General features: G+C 37.7%; 1 protein-coding gene across 5 annotated transcripts in view; it reads left to right on the top strand.

Annotated features, from left to right (window-relative positions):
* The window catches only part of LOC138147820 (protein unc-93 homolog A-like), a 217,968-nt gene that overhangs the window by 133,330 nt on the left and 71,386 nt on the right, over positions 1-13,252 (top strand). The gene's annotated exons all lie outside the window — the stretch shown is intronic.

The raw sequence follows: 13,252 nt of genomic DNA, 5'->3' as shown, positions 1-13,252 counted from the left end.
TGCTTGTTTATAAGAAGGTGCAAAGAAAAAAAAAAGCAGTAAGTATTGGAATTTTCCAAACACATTCTGAGCTTAGCTAGCCGCATTGGAAGGCAATTGCTGTCTGCTGCTCTTTTTTTATGCCCACTCATAACAACATTTAGTATCAAGGAATGGATTTTAAGTAGTGATAACAACTCTAGTCTGTGTTTGGAGCTGAAATTGCACATGCCAGATTACAGGTTTTTTGAACCACAGTCTGTCTTTTTGAGAAAAAAAATTCTGCATGTAAAGTAGATATTTTTACATTTAGTTGCAAAAAATCCTGAATCTTTTAGGAAATATGAAAGCAGCAAATAGATTAAAAACTAAGAATGTGGTGGTGAGGGGAAGGTTGTAACTCTTTCAGCATGGGTCTTTAATAAGAATTGTATATTAATAACTTTATTATTATATATTATTGTAACATTATTACTATAAAGTACATTCATATAGTGCTTTAAGATTTGCACAGTATTTTATATGTGTTATCTCTCTTGATCCTCATAATAACCTTATGAGGTAAAACCTCCATTTTACAGATGAGGAAACTGAGGCTGAAAGGGTTAAGTGACTTGTGCAGAGTCACATAAAAAGTATCTGAGCTGGGATTTGATCTCAGATTTTCTAGCTTCCAAGTCCAGCACTCTATGGACTGTGCCACCTTCAGGAAAAGTTAGCTACATTTGCCTAGCAATTGTCCATATCTCTGAAGTGGGCTTAAATTGAGCAGTAAGAATGCTTCCAATATGGTGGTTGTAGAGTTCCATGCTGCTGGACGTCCATGATTTATCACAGGAAAAGCCAAAGGTTTCACCATATGGTCACATTTTATAAGCAAAATAAATCTGCCAACAGTTATAGTTTATGCTTCCAAGCTTGTCAAAAGAAAATAAGGTAATTAATGTAAGTCTTCCTGGAGATCTTCAAATATCAGACATTTTATTCCCAATCTATTTCAATCCTGTTCCTCTAGTTCAGTGATTATTTGGGAGGATCAGATTAGAATCATACTCAGAGATTTAGAGCTGGAAAGCTCCTTTGAGATCATTTAATTCAATATCCTCTTTGTACAGACAAAGAAACTGATAACACAATGGGAAAGTGACTTGCCTGATGTTTAATGAAAGGAATGCTAGATCTGGAGTCAGCGAACATGTGGGAACTAGGTCCAATCACTTTTCCTATGTGAGCCTTAGTTCTCTTAGAAAGGTCCATGTCCATGGTGTGTTTTCAACAGCACTAATGTGGTAAGTAGCAAAGTAGCTTTCACAGTAGAGAAAGAATGTATTGAATATTCACTCCAGACTTAGGTGCTAGTGCTTAAGATCCCTTGATTTAACTAGTAAGACTCATTGGTTTGGTGGATATCCATTCCCCTTTTTAGACCCATGTCTGACCCATGATGATATCGGAATTTGAACTGGAGGGGTTGAGTGAGATTTAACATAATTGCTTTTAGTGGCAGCAAGTGCCATTGGGGTATTTATAGTTAAGTGAGCTAACCTTCACCACAGAGTGCATTTTGCCTCTGGGGAAACCCTCCAAATTTAGTTCATAGAAGTTGTAGTCTAGTCTTAGATCAGTCCTACTCTGGATGAACAGTAGAAGGGGGGTTTTAGGGCTACTATGGAAATTCTAAACTGTTCAAGTTTAGGTCTAGAGGGTCTTATCTAGTTTAATGTTTTGTTTTGTTTTTCCTTAGTGTTAGGGATTTAAGTGGTATATTATAGAGTGCAGGGCTTGAAAAGAACCCGTGTCACTAGCTTCTCCCCTACTATTGCTGAGGGCCTTCAAATCTGAATGATCTATGCTTCTTTCCATCATCCTTCCACTTCCCTCTCTCTTCTGCTGGAGTGTTGCTTGAGCCTGGTTTAGGTGTGGGCAATCTGAGGTTTCCTCAAGCAGTCACATGTCAATACTTGTCTTTATTTTAAAAAATATTTGCTTCATAGGCCCATTTCCCATCTTGCCTAGTATGTCACATCAATGGACATACTATGGGTTTTTGTTCCTGGAGTCTTCCCAAGGTGTATTGTATCAAATTTAGAAATTTGTAGGTAGAACATAAGATAAAAGAGGCCTGATCAGCCTTTACCTACCTTAAATCTAGTTCATATGGATAAGAAATCCAGAACAGTTCTGGAACTGAATGATAAGGAATCTAGATGGCTATTCTTGACCAAGCTCGTACCTCTAAGAATGTCCTAGAAACAAACTGGCCTTTTTACCACTGGGGAGGGGTACATGATAGTAGGGGAGGGGAGCAGATATTATTTATCTCATTGTTAATTCATTGCAAATGAAAATGAGACCGTGTCATGGTGTAACATTACTATCCAGAACCCAAAACTGTTGATCCAAATAATATATGTCTGTGCTAATCTAAAAAAAAAATAAAGGTTTTACTGATGCCTTTTGTTCTTATAACATAGTCTTCTTTGAATATACAATCCCTTTCCCTGACCAATTGACCTCTTCCTTAACAAAGAAAAGTTACTATTATGCTAAACTGAATTTCTGTCCATTCATTCATTCATTCATTCATTAACTAATACAACAAATATTGGGTACATCCTATATGCAAAGCACTGTCAGACATTGATCTAGAAAAACAAATGCAAGTCTTCACATAACTACATTCTTTTATTTTGTCTTTCTTTTACTCAACTGTTTGGGCCTAGAAATGTGCTAGGAGTAGTGGCGTGGGAATGGGAGGGAGATCATAAAAGACAGTCTTCCACTGCATGGTGCTTACAACCTAGCTGAAAAGATAAAACATACCCCAAAATACATATATAGTTGTGAGGACCTTATCCAAAAGCCTCACGCTGTAGAAACACAATTTCCTATCAGAGAAAGCCAAGGTCTAGGTCACACAAAGAAATGGCTTATTCTTTTTAATCACAATGCTGCTAACAATAAAAAAATTACTTAGCATTTCTAAAAAGGAATGAATAGAGGGAAGACAAAACTCAGCTGGATAATGACTAGCCTGACATTTAAAACAACCAAATTCAAGGTAAACAGGATTCCTTGTCAGTCATTATCAGCATTTACTATGCACCCACTACCTAGGGAACATTGTGCTAAGGCATTTGGAGGTAATCATAAAATAAAAAGCAGACCTAGTTCCTGCCCCCTAGGACTTTGTGACATCCATTAAGCAAGAGAAGCATTTAGTATCAGTCAAAGCGTGCAGCAATCAATCATTACTTCACTATCCTCTGTTGTATTATTCTGCATTTACTAAAGGGGCCCTGGGAAGCTAACCACACTGTTGAACAAGATGGCGCCAGAGGCAGATTCTCAATTCATATCCATCCACAGTTTAGCAAGCCAGGCTGCCTTCTTAGGTTTCAGACTTAGTTGCCAGGCCAAAGAAAATCAACAATCCAGGTCAATATGTCACTCATTCTTTCCAAAGTAGAGGTTTCATGAATAACTGCTCGAAGAGGAAAAGGACAGAGCCTGACCCCTGAAGGGTACTGAGGACAAAGACTTGCTTGTCTCCTGTGGGAATTGGGAACATTAAAATACTCCATCTACCATAGGCACTTCTTCCTGGACTATAACACTATCCACTTGGGTTTTGTATTTGACAGGTTAGTTTCCCTACCAACTCACAGACCCTACAGTTGCTTTGGACTCTTGCTACATATCCAAACACAAGAATGTAGACTTCTTGCTTCAGGAAAATCATTCAATGTGTTTTCATCCCAGGAAAAGGAGAGAGACTGTTATGCTACTTAACAACCTTCTTTGTTCTGTTTGATGGGCAGATATCACCTAAGCTATGTTCTATAAGAGCCCTCCTTCTCAGGTACTTTAAAATTAAAAAAAAAATCTTGAATGATAAAAGCTACTTGATGTAGTTCCAGTACAATAAAGCACTGATTATAATGACAGTTGCTACAATGTGCCAATTGCAATTACTGTATAAGTAAATCCTCCATTTACTGAAAAATCAGTTCCAAGTAAATCTGTTTCAGGAACAGACTGATTACAGCAACAAAAAGATTTCTTGACTTTTTCCTCTGGAAGAAAATCCCATTGGTATTTCTTTCGCCTCCTAAAAGATCCCATCTGAATATGTTATTGACATGACATCTCCATCACAATTTATGGAAGCAAGGTCAGCCCAGAACTTCCTGGGCAACATTCTGAAAAAGAAAGGGCTTATTAGAAGTGATGACAGTCAGAGAGAGTGTGAGCTAGGGAACTGGAGGCCTCTTGTGCATCTCACTTCTGCCCACTGTCTTCATGCCTGACTCTGAGGCTGCCATTTAACCCTGGGTCACATTCTCTCAATTTGCAAAGAATAATGTTTGGTTTGTTCAAGGACCCTGGAGCAAAAAGTTCCATTAGAACACCAAACACTTTTTATTGCCACCATGCACTGATGACACACTTGATTTTGAACTGTACTCCATAAGTTATGAACCCTACACTCCTAACCCAAGGAGTCAGCTTGGCTTGCAAGCAAAGGTTCTTTTCAGAGTTTTCAGCCTTAAGAAATCAAAGGTTGTTAGGGGCGGCCAGGTGGCTCAGCGAGTAAGAGCACCAGCTCCAGTGTTGGGATGATCTGGATCAAATCCGGGCTTGGATACTCGGCACCACACCCAGAAATAACTGGCCGTGTAACCTTGAGCAAGTTACTTAACCCCTATTGCTTTAAAAAAAAAAAAGAAATCAAAGGTTGTGTAAACTAGCGAGCAAAATTTCAACTTCTGATATTGATGGCAACAGACCATGACCCAATTTTCACAGACTGTGAGAACAATCCTAAACCACCTGGTATTTGTGGCACATTGAGACTGGAGTGAAGACAACTTGTGCCCAAATGATTGTATCTTCCCAGATCCTTCACTGTACAACTGGAGATTTGTATTTCTTGTTATTCTCATGTTTGCTTGTCAACAACAGCAGGGAGGGAGGGGACTACAAAATGCAATCTGTCTCTTAGTATTCTTTTTTTTTTAATGATGGCAGTGTGGGCAGGGGAGTGGTTTTTCTCTACTAAAGGCCTGGGGAGGATTCCCAAAGGTTTCTATTTACCCATTCTGATAAAATAATAAAAAAATAATAATAAAGTTTGCAGGATATTATGAAATAGCCAAAGGGGAGTTCTAACACTACATTCTCATCTTTCACATCAGGAAGCTTTCAGTGCTAATGCCATTTGGGTACTGCCTGAGAAGGGTAAGCTGAGATTTATGTAAGGTATCCAGATGGCTCATTTTGGCCTCAAGGGAACATTTGCAGTTTAGGGAAACTTTTGACCATAATAAAGAAAAAAAAAACCCAGAAGCACTGCAGAACTGTGGCAACATCTAGGCTAGTCATTCTCCTACAAAACATTTAACTGACACCCAAGGTGTTTAGAGACTTTAATGTTTAACAGGCTTCTGCCCTTAGCAGTATGTTGGCCTAAGGCTGTCAGAGCTCAGAATTGAAGTCAGTTTCCAGGCCAACAACAGCCTGGGCTGCAACCACTGACTAGGAAACAGGAAGAGAATTTCTCCTTAGTGACACACAGAATTTATTTTTCTGCCTGGCTTTGTTCAGGATAGGGGATGTATTTTCATGATGAGTGGGTATGAAGGCTCTCTCTCTCTTTCTCTTTCTCTCTCTACACACATATACACACACACACAAATGCATACACACATACATATATATCAGTTTACCATACTGCAAATCTATTTTGAAAAAATTAAGTGAAAATACTGTACATTTTAGTGCCTTCCTCTAAGAAGAGCCCAGTACTTGGCAAATGTACCCAAATGAATCATTTTAACGCCCCTATGAAGGAGTTTGACTGGGATTTTCATCAATTTGCAGATATGAAGAATTGAAAGTTTGTTACACTGACTTCCAGTGTAACATCTTGGGGCATACTCTGAGTAACACATGGTTCCTCCAAGACCAGCTACCTCTGGTCCCAGGTAACCTAAGGGTACACATCTACTCAAAACCATAGCCTATGAACTTTTCATTCTATGTTTACTTATACTAGCCATGTAGAGCAAGACAAAGATTAAGAGTATGGCAAGATGACTGGTGATGGCTAGAGTAGGGAGTAGAGTGAACCAAGTTGGCTGGGACTTTCCTGAAATATTAGTCCAAGAGACATTCACCAATCAGGATAGTGAGGTCCCAGATTGGATTTTTTTTTCACCCTCGGGCATGGTATCTAGTATAAGAGACAAAGGTAGTTGGCTAGAGTTGGACTTATGGTAGCTTGGACCTCCACATGGGTCAAAGATAGAAAGGTCCCATATACACACATGCATAAAATATAGCACTTTTTGTTGTAGCAAAGAACTGAAAATGGAGATACCCATCAGCTGAGAAATAATTGAACAAATTATGGCCTATGAATGTAATGAAATATTATAGTGCCATAAGAAATAACAAATAAGTAGAATTCAGTGACGCATGGGAAAGCTTATGTGAACGGATGCAAAATGAACTCAGCAGAAGCAAGAAAGCTATTTTATATATATATATATATATATATATATATATATATATATATACACATACATATATATAATCACAATTTCAACAATGTAATTATAAATAATGAACAAATGAAATTGAACACTGTATAATTATAATGACTGAGATTGGCACCCAGAAAAGGTTGAGAAAATGTATCTTTCTTCACTGCAGAAATGGGTTCTCTCCCTTTCTTCTTTCCCTCCCTCCCCTCATATACACATACTATATATACACACACATATGTGTGCATATCTGTGCATATTATATATGTAGCAATGAAACACTTCTCCCATAAACTGGTTCACTCTCTCCCATAAATACACTTGTCATTGGTAGGAAGAAAGGACACATTGGGTAAGTGTGTGGAAGGGCAATGCAGAGGAATACATACAGAGGAAATACAGGTGATTAGGGAACATACATGGAAGGGTAACTCCTTCCTCCAATGAAGAAGGGACACGGATATCTTGTGGTAATATCAAACTGCTCCAACTGAGTTTGTTCCTCACTGGGTTTGCATGGCATTTTGTCTCTAATGTAGAATGCTAAAGGGTCTGAGTATAATATATAGTCTCTGCTGGGAGTTGCCCCTGGCTAGTCTTCTGAGGTTGCTGTTGGATGGGGCTCTCTTGGTCTCTTTGGGCCAGGCATTGCTCCACTAAACAGAAGATTATGAAATTTTTTTCTGCTTTCACCTTCTGGCTTCAGCTAGAGGGTCACTCGTCTCTATAAAAGGAAGAATAGGCTCTGCCATCTTTCTTTTAGCTTAAAATCCAGAGGCATATGTTATAACTCATAGAAAGGGAGGGCCCTCATCCTCTCAGTTACAAAACTAGGCAAAAATTCTCAAGGTGCCTTTCTCTGAGAATCTGTTAGTCCTTTGAAGCCTCAATTTAATTAGCATTTCCCTTCCAAAAGGAGTTTTCTAAGCTGTAAGAACACGTTTTATGGAACACAGAGAAGCTAGCCAGCTAAGTAGCTCTATTAGAGAGTAGTTCCCATAGTACTTCTGGTAGTTCCCATAGGCTTTGAATCTATTTTTTAACTTCCATTTTTTTTCTCATCAAGGACAGCGTCTGTTCCAAGACTCTATCTGACTTAGAATTTAAAAGTTCTTGTGACTATGTGCTTAATGTCCAACTTCCAGACTGTACTTATTTAGCATAATTTTAGAGACTTCCATTTCAACAAAGCCAAGGCTTATCTGGGTTGGTAGTATTCAAATCTCTTGATAACTATTTGTTCATCTATTTTAATGCCTAATCAATGGTAAATAACTCTACATCTTATATATTTGTGTTAATTCCCTACATATCTCATTTATTAGACTCTTTGTAGAAATCTTTGATGCAAAGATTTTTTTCTTTGAACTGATAGTTTTCCTTCTTATCTGAGCTACATTGGTTTTGTTTGTGTAAAAGTTTCTGATGTAATCAAAATTACTTGTTTTATCTTTTGTGATCTCCTTTCTCTTCTTTAGTTGATAATTTTTTTCACTGCCATAATTGTGAAAGTTTATCTTCTAATTTTTTAATAGACCACTATAGCATATCCAGGCATATGTTACAAAATGATGGTTTAAAGCTAATTTCTGCCAAACTTCTTTCCAGTTTTCCCAGTGTCTTGTCAAATAACAAGTTCTTTCCCAAGTATTTATGTTTTTGAACTTATCAAATAGTGGACCATTGACTTTGGTCTTTTCTTATTCTTGTTTGTCTAGCATTGCCTACCTTTCTCTCTTTCTGTAAAACCAGGACTAAATAGTTTTGATGATTACTGTTTCCTGATATAATTTGAGGTCTTGAAGTGTTATTTCTTCATAATTTCTGTTTTCCCCCCAAATCAATTGATAATTTAAGCATGCATTAAATGCTTACTATGTGCCAAGCTATGTGCTAAATGATGGGGCTACAAAGAAAGACAAAAATCAAGACTAGTCCTCAAGGAGCTTACTTAATAATGGAAGAGATAGCATGTAAATAAATAAATAAATAGGTACAAACAAGATACATACAAAGTTGAAGAAGAATAAACTTAGAAGAAAAGGTTCAAGTGACAGAGGACTAAAGAGGCTTCCTACAAAAGGTCAGTATTCACATTGAGTTTTCAAGAAGTCAGGGATATCAGGAGGCAGAGGTAAGTAGGGTAAGCATTCTTGGCATAGGGATAACCAATGTAAAAAACATGGAGACAGGAGATAGAATACTGTGTGTAAGGCATAACAAAAGAGTTGGTTTCACTGGGTAGTAGAGTTCATGGAAGGGTGTAAAGTATGAGAAGACTGAAAATGCTATGAATGAAGAGTTATGAGAAGGTTATAAAGAGCCTCAAATGTTAAACTAAGAACTTTATACTTGATTCTGGAAGTCACAGGGGTAATGTAGTCAGATCTGCTGTAATGCCCTGAGCAATGTCCTTAGTCCTTCCCTAAAGAGTTACAAAACCCAGGAAAATATTTGGGTTACCGGGCTTAATCTTAAAAAACATAAGCATTGCCAGTGGTCCTGCAGTTTAAGCCCTGCAAAAAGCAAGCACTGGATCAGGGAGCTAGACAGAATGTTGCTTAACCTCTCTCAGCCTCAGAATCCCTGTCTGTCAATGAAGTGGGGTGGCCCCTGAGGTTCTTTTTCTCAATCTGTGATCCTATGAATCTTGATAATGTCCCATGAAATTCGTTATCAATTCTTTATTGTTCTTAAAATATCGGGCTCCTAACCATATGCTCCTATGTAGGATCATACATACATAGGATTTTGAGCCAGAGTAGATTGTAAAAGTCATCTAATCCAACCCTCTTATTTTACAGATGAGTTGCTAAAAACCACAGAGGTTAAGTAACTTGCCTAGAGGTGACATAAGTAGTAAGTGGCAGCCAGATACAAAGGCTGCTCTAAATCCCAGATGAAAGAAATATGTCTACCTGTTTATTGCTGATGTTTCTAGCCTCTTAGTTTTACATGTAGTTAGAATTCTTCCAGCTGTAGACTGGTAGTTAACAGAAAGAGTGCCTTTGATTGCACCAACATTATCATTTGAGACAACTCCATCAAATCTTTTCAATCTTCCCTCCCTTTCCCCACCCTGGTTTTGTTATTGTTGGGAGCCATTTTGTTCCCTTCAGGCTGAATCCCACATTCCTTTAAGGGGTATTTTCAGGGGCACTGCTGATTACAGACGGCCTTAAATTGGTTATACATGTAAATACATTCAGGATAAGGGAAAATATCTGACTCATCCACACTCAGGATAAAATCTCTGCTTCAAAAAGGAAGTTAAAAACAGTGCTTTAAAGAGAGAAGCAAGACACCAAGGATATTTGGAGCATGTCATGCGTTTGAAGCACCAGACCTTGGACTGAGAGAATTCAACTTGATTTCAAACATATATCCCAAAGACAAATGCAATTCTAGACTTATATTATACATATATAAACATATGCATATATCATACATATATTATAATATATAACATGTTATACCTAATATAGACTACTTTTCCAAATTCTTCATCTTTTTTATCTTTCCTCTATTCATTAGTGGTACTAATACATAAGGGAGAACTGTATTATCTCATTGGATTCATATCAAGTTCTTTTATACTGGACAGAAAGTTGCATTTGTCATATATGTGCTTTGTGTCTGAAAATCTATTAAAAGAACTATATCATAAATATATACTCAAAAAACTAGGAAGTCTTCATATATTCAAATGGCACCATTTCATTTCAACCCATTCCAACCATGTGACTTAAGAATGTGATCTTTGTTCTTGTTTGACCATTTCACATATTCCTGATTTAAGTTTCTCATTTTATGCATGATAGGTTGAAAACTGTATCAATTTTCAATTTCTTTTTTCTTTTTTTTTCCTGGAAACATAAAAATATCTATATATAAAGGATTAAGGTAATTTAGTTAGAGTGGAAAAACAATTTATATTAATAAGGCATTGTTCTCAAAGTTTCTAAGTGTATCTATTGTGATTGACATTACTAAAACTCTGCTATGGTCTGGCACTGTGACAATCTCCTGAGACAGGTACTGAGGAGTCAGACTAGAATCAATAACCAGTAGGAGCCCTTATCAGGGAAATGAACGTAAGTGATTGAGGTTAGACAGGCATCTGGGGAAGAGTTGTTCACTGGTGCATATAATTATTTCTCTTGAGCCCTGATATGAGTTCTGTTTGTTGTTGTTGACCTGTAAATAAACCTGTTGATTCCATGAACCTTGTGAACCATGTGCTTAGGACAAGAACTGGTGACTATATTCTACTTGGCATGAGATAATGGAATTCTTGGTTATCTTGATGACTGCAAGGAGTCAGACAAGTGAGAGAAATCATTCTTTCATGTCATGTTGGAACCTCTGACAAGGTTATGATAGTTTGTCAAAAGATCTGGAAAATTAGCACCAACCCACTCTCTTTTCTTCTAAAAAGAAAGAAAATCTAACATGAATGAAAATGTAGTACTTATAGACTAGCATATCTAAATAGAAATTTCACAATAATTTAAAAAATATTTAGGGGCAGCTAAGTGGTGCAATGGATAGAATACTGGCCCTGGAGTCAGGTGGACCTAAATTCAAATCCAGTTTTAGACATTTATTAGCTATGTGACCCTGGGCAAGTCATTTAATGCTGATTGCCTAAAAACAAAACAAAATAAAAAGACCAAAACCAACTCACAATATTTTTTTAATTCTAATTCCAATTTAAATGAACAAGTTCATGATGTATCGAAGTTTGCCTGCATTTCATTATTTCATTGATAGTTGTTTGTCCTTCATTTTCAAGGAGGACCATAATATCAGGAAGGTGATGCCATGGCATGAAGTGAATTGGCTTTAAGTGAGGGAGGGCTGTGCAAAGTCACCAGCCTCACTTTGTCCTATTTCTTTGAAATAAGAAGAGAAAAGAAAAATAGCATAAGTTCTTAGCTATTAAATCAACAACTGTACTTCTTCCATTAGTTAATTAGTTCCTCCTTAGTGAAGTCTGTCTAAGAGATAATGAATACTTATTGAAGCGTTTAAAGCAAGACAATTCTTGTCCTTTAAAAGCTTATACTCTGGGGTGGCTAGGTGGCACAGTGAAGGGAGCACTGGCCTGGGAGTTAGAAGGACCTGAGTTCAAATACAGTCTCAGACACCTAACACTTACTAGCTATGTGAGCTTGGGCAAGTCACTTAACCCCAATTGCCCTGCCCTCTTTCCTCCAAAAAGCAAAAAAAAAGAAAGCTTATCTTCTATAGTAGTATACAAAATGCTCATAGATAATTAAATACAGGGTGTAAAAATATACATACATACACACATTATACACGTGTAATATATACACATACAAAGTAACAATTGTTGTTGTTACTGTTGTGTTTGTCCTTTGTTCTTGAAGAGGACCATGACATCAGGGAAATGATGACGTGACTTGAGGTTGACTTGGATGTGAGTGAGGGAGGGCTGTGCAAGGTCACCTGCCTCACTTTCTCCTCCAGAGCCATCTGGGTCCAGTGACCAGATAGATATTCATCAGGATGACTGGCCCAGGATGCAATGGGAGACTTTGGCCCTTTTAGGCTAAGGTCTTTCCGTGTTCTCATTTTGAGTGAGATAAGACAAAGTAACAATGAGAAATCATGAAAGCCCTCTTGAAAGGGGAGACACTTAAGCTGATCCATAAAAGGAAGTAGGAGGTGTAAGAAGTAGAGATGAGGAAGGAAAACATTCTGGGAATGGTTGAAATCCTTTGGAAAGTTACTGAGGTAGGAAACAGAATGTTCAGTCCAGGGGCAGCACATAGGCAGTTTGCCTGGAGCGGAGCCTACATGAGGATAAGCAAAAGGCTGGAGCCGTATTGTAAAACATTTGAAACGCCACAAGGAAGTTTCATTGCTTCTATTCTAGAGGGAACCACAAGAGCCACAAGAGGCTGCTGATGAGGGAAGTCAGAGCTGAACTTCGGGAATATCAAGTTATAACTGTGTAGAGCAAGGAGATTTAGAGGCAGGGAGACCAATTACAAGAGACTATTAGAAGAGGCAGGGATGATGAGGAGCTGAACTAGGGTGCTTGTGGTGTGATGTAGAGATGAGATGAATATGAGAGATTCTGATGAAATTCACAAGGCTCTTGGCTAGGTTTATTTGTCTTAGTCATAGGGAAATCAAACTCAGAGACAGTTACAAAGCCTGACAGCCAGTAAAACATTCAATTCCCTGCCCCACTAGTGGAATGAATACTTCAAAACTTCCTTCATCCCATAGACTTTACACAACTCTAATCTATATCCTATATTATCCTATATCCTTGGATAATACATCAGGATACACTGGTGACCTTGGAAAAGTCATTTCACTGTTTTGGTCCTCCTTTCCTTGTCTGTAAAAATGAGTGCTTTGGACTAGATGACTTCAAATGTCCCTTCCACTTCTAAATCATAGCTCCCACAGGGATCTATCTAGTAATGAAATTTATTTATCTGCTTGCTGCTGCCATGGCAAATATGATATTATGTAATCAAACTCTCAGCTTGAGAAGATTGCTTACAGGAGGGATATTAAGTCAGGCCTTGATGGCCTTGCCCCGATTGTCAAATCAAAGTAGATGATGAAGAAAATTAGGTTAATCAGGCAAAATTCTTGGTTTGCCTGTTCATATTTGAATTATCCGAGTTAATATATTTTACCTTGCCTGAATTATTCTTATTCCCCTTCCCATTCTTTTTTTA

This window comes from Petaurus breviceps, unplaced genomic scaffold (genome assembly GCF_028583685.1).
Source record: "Petaurus breviceps papuanus isolate PSGF00001 unplaced genomic scaffold, PetGlider_PUasm1.0 90808, whole genome shotgun sequence".
In the NCBI taxonomy this organism is placed as follows: Eukaryota; Metazoa; Chordata; class Mammalia; order Diprotodontia; family Petauridae; genus Petaurus; species Petaurus breviceps.
Note: the sequence above shows the minus strand (reverse complement) of the source record. Positions and strands in the feature narration are given on the sequence as shown.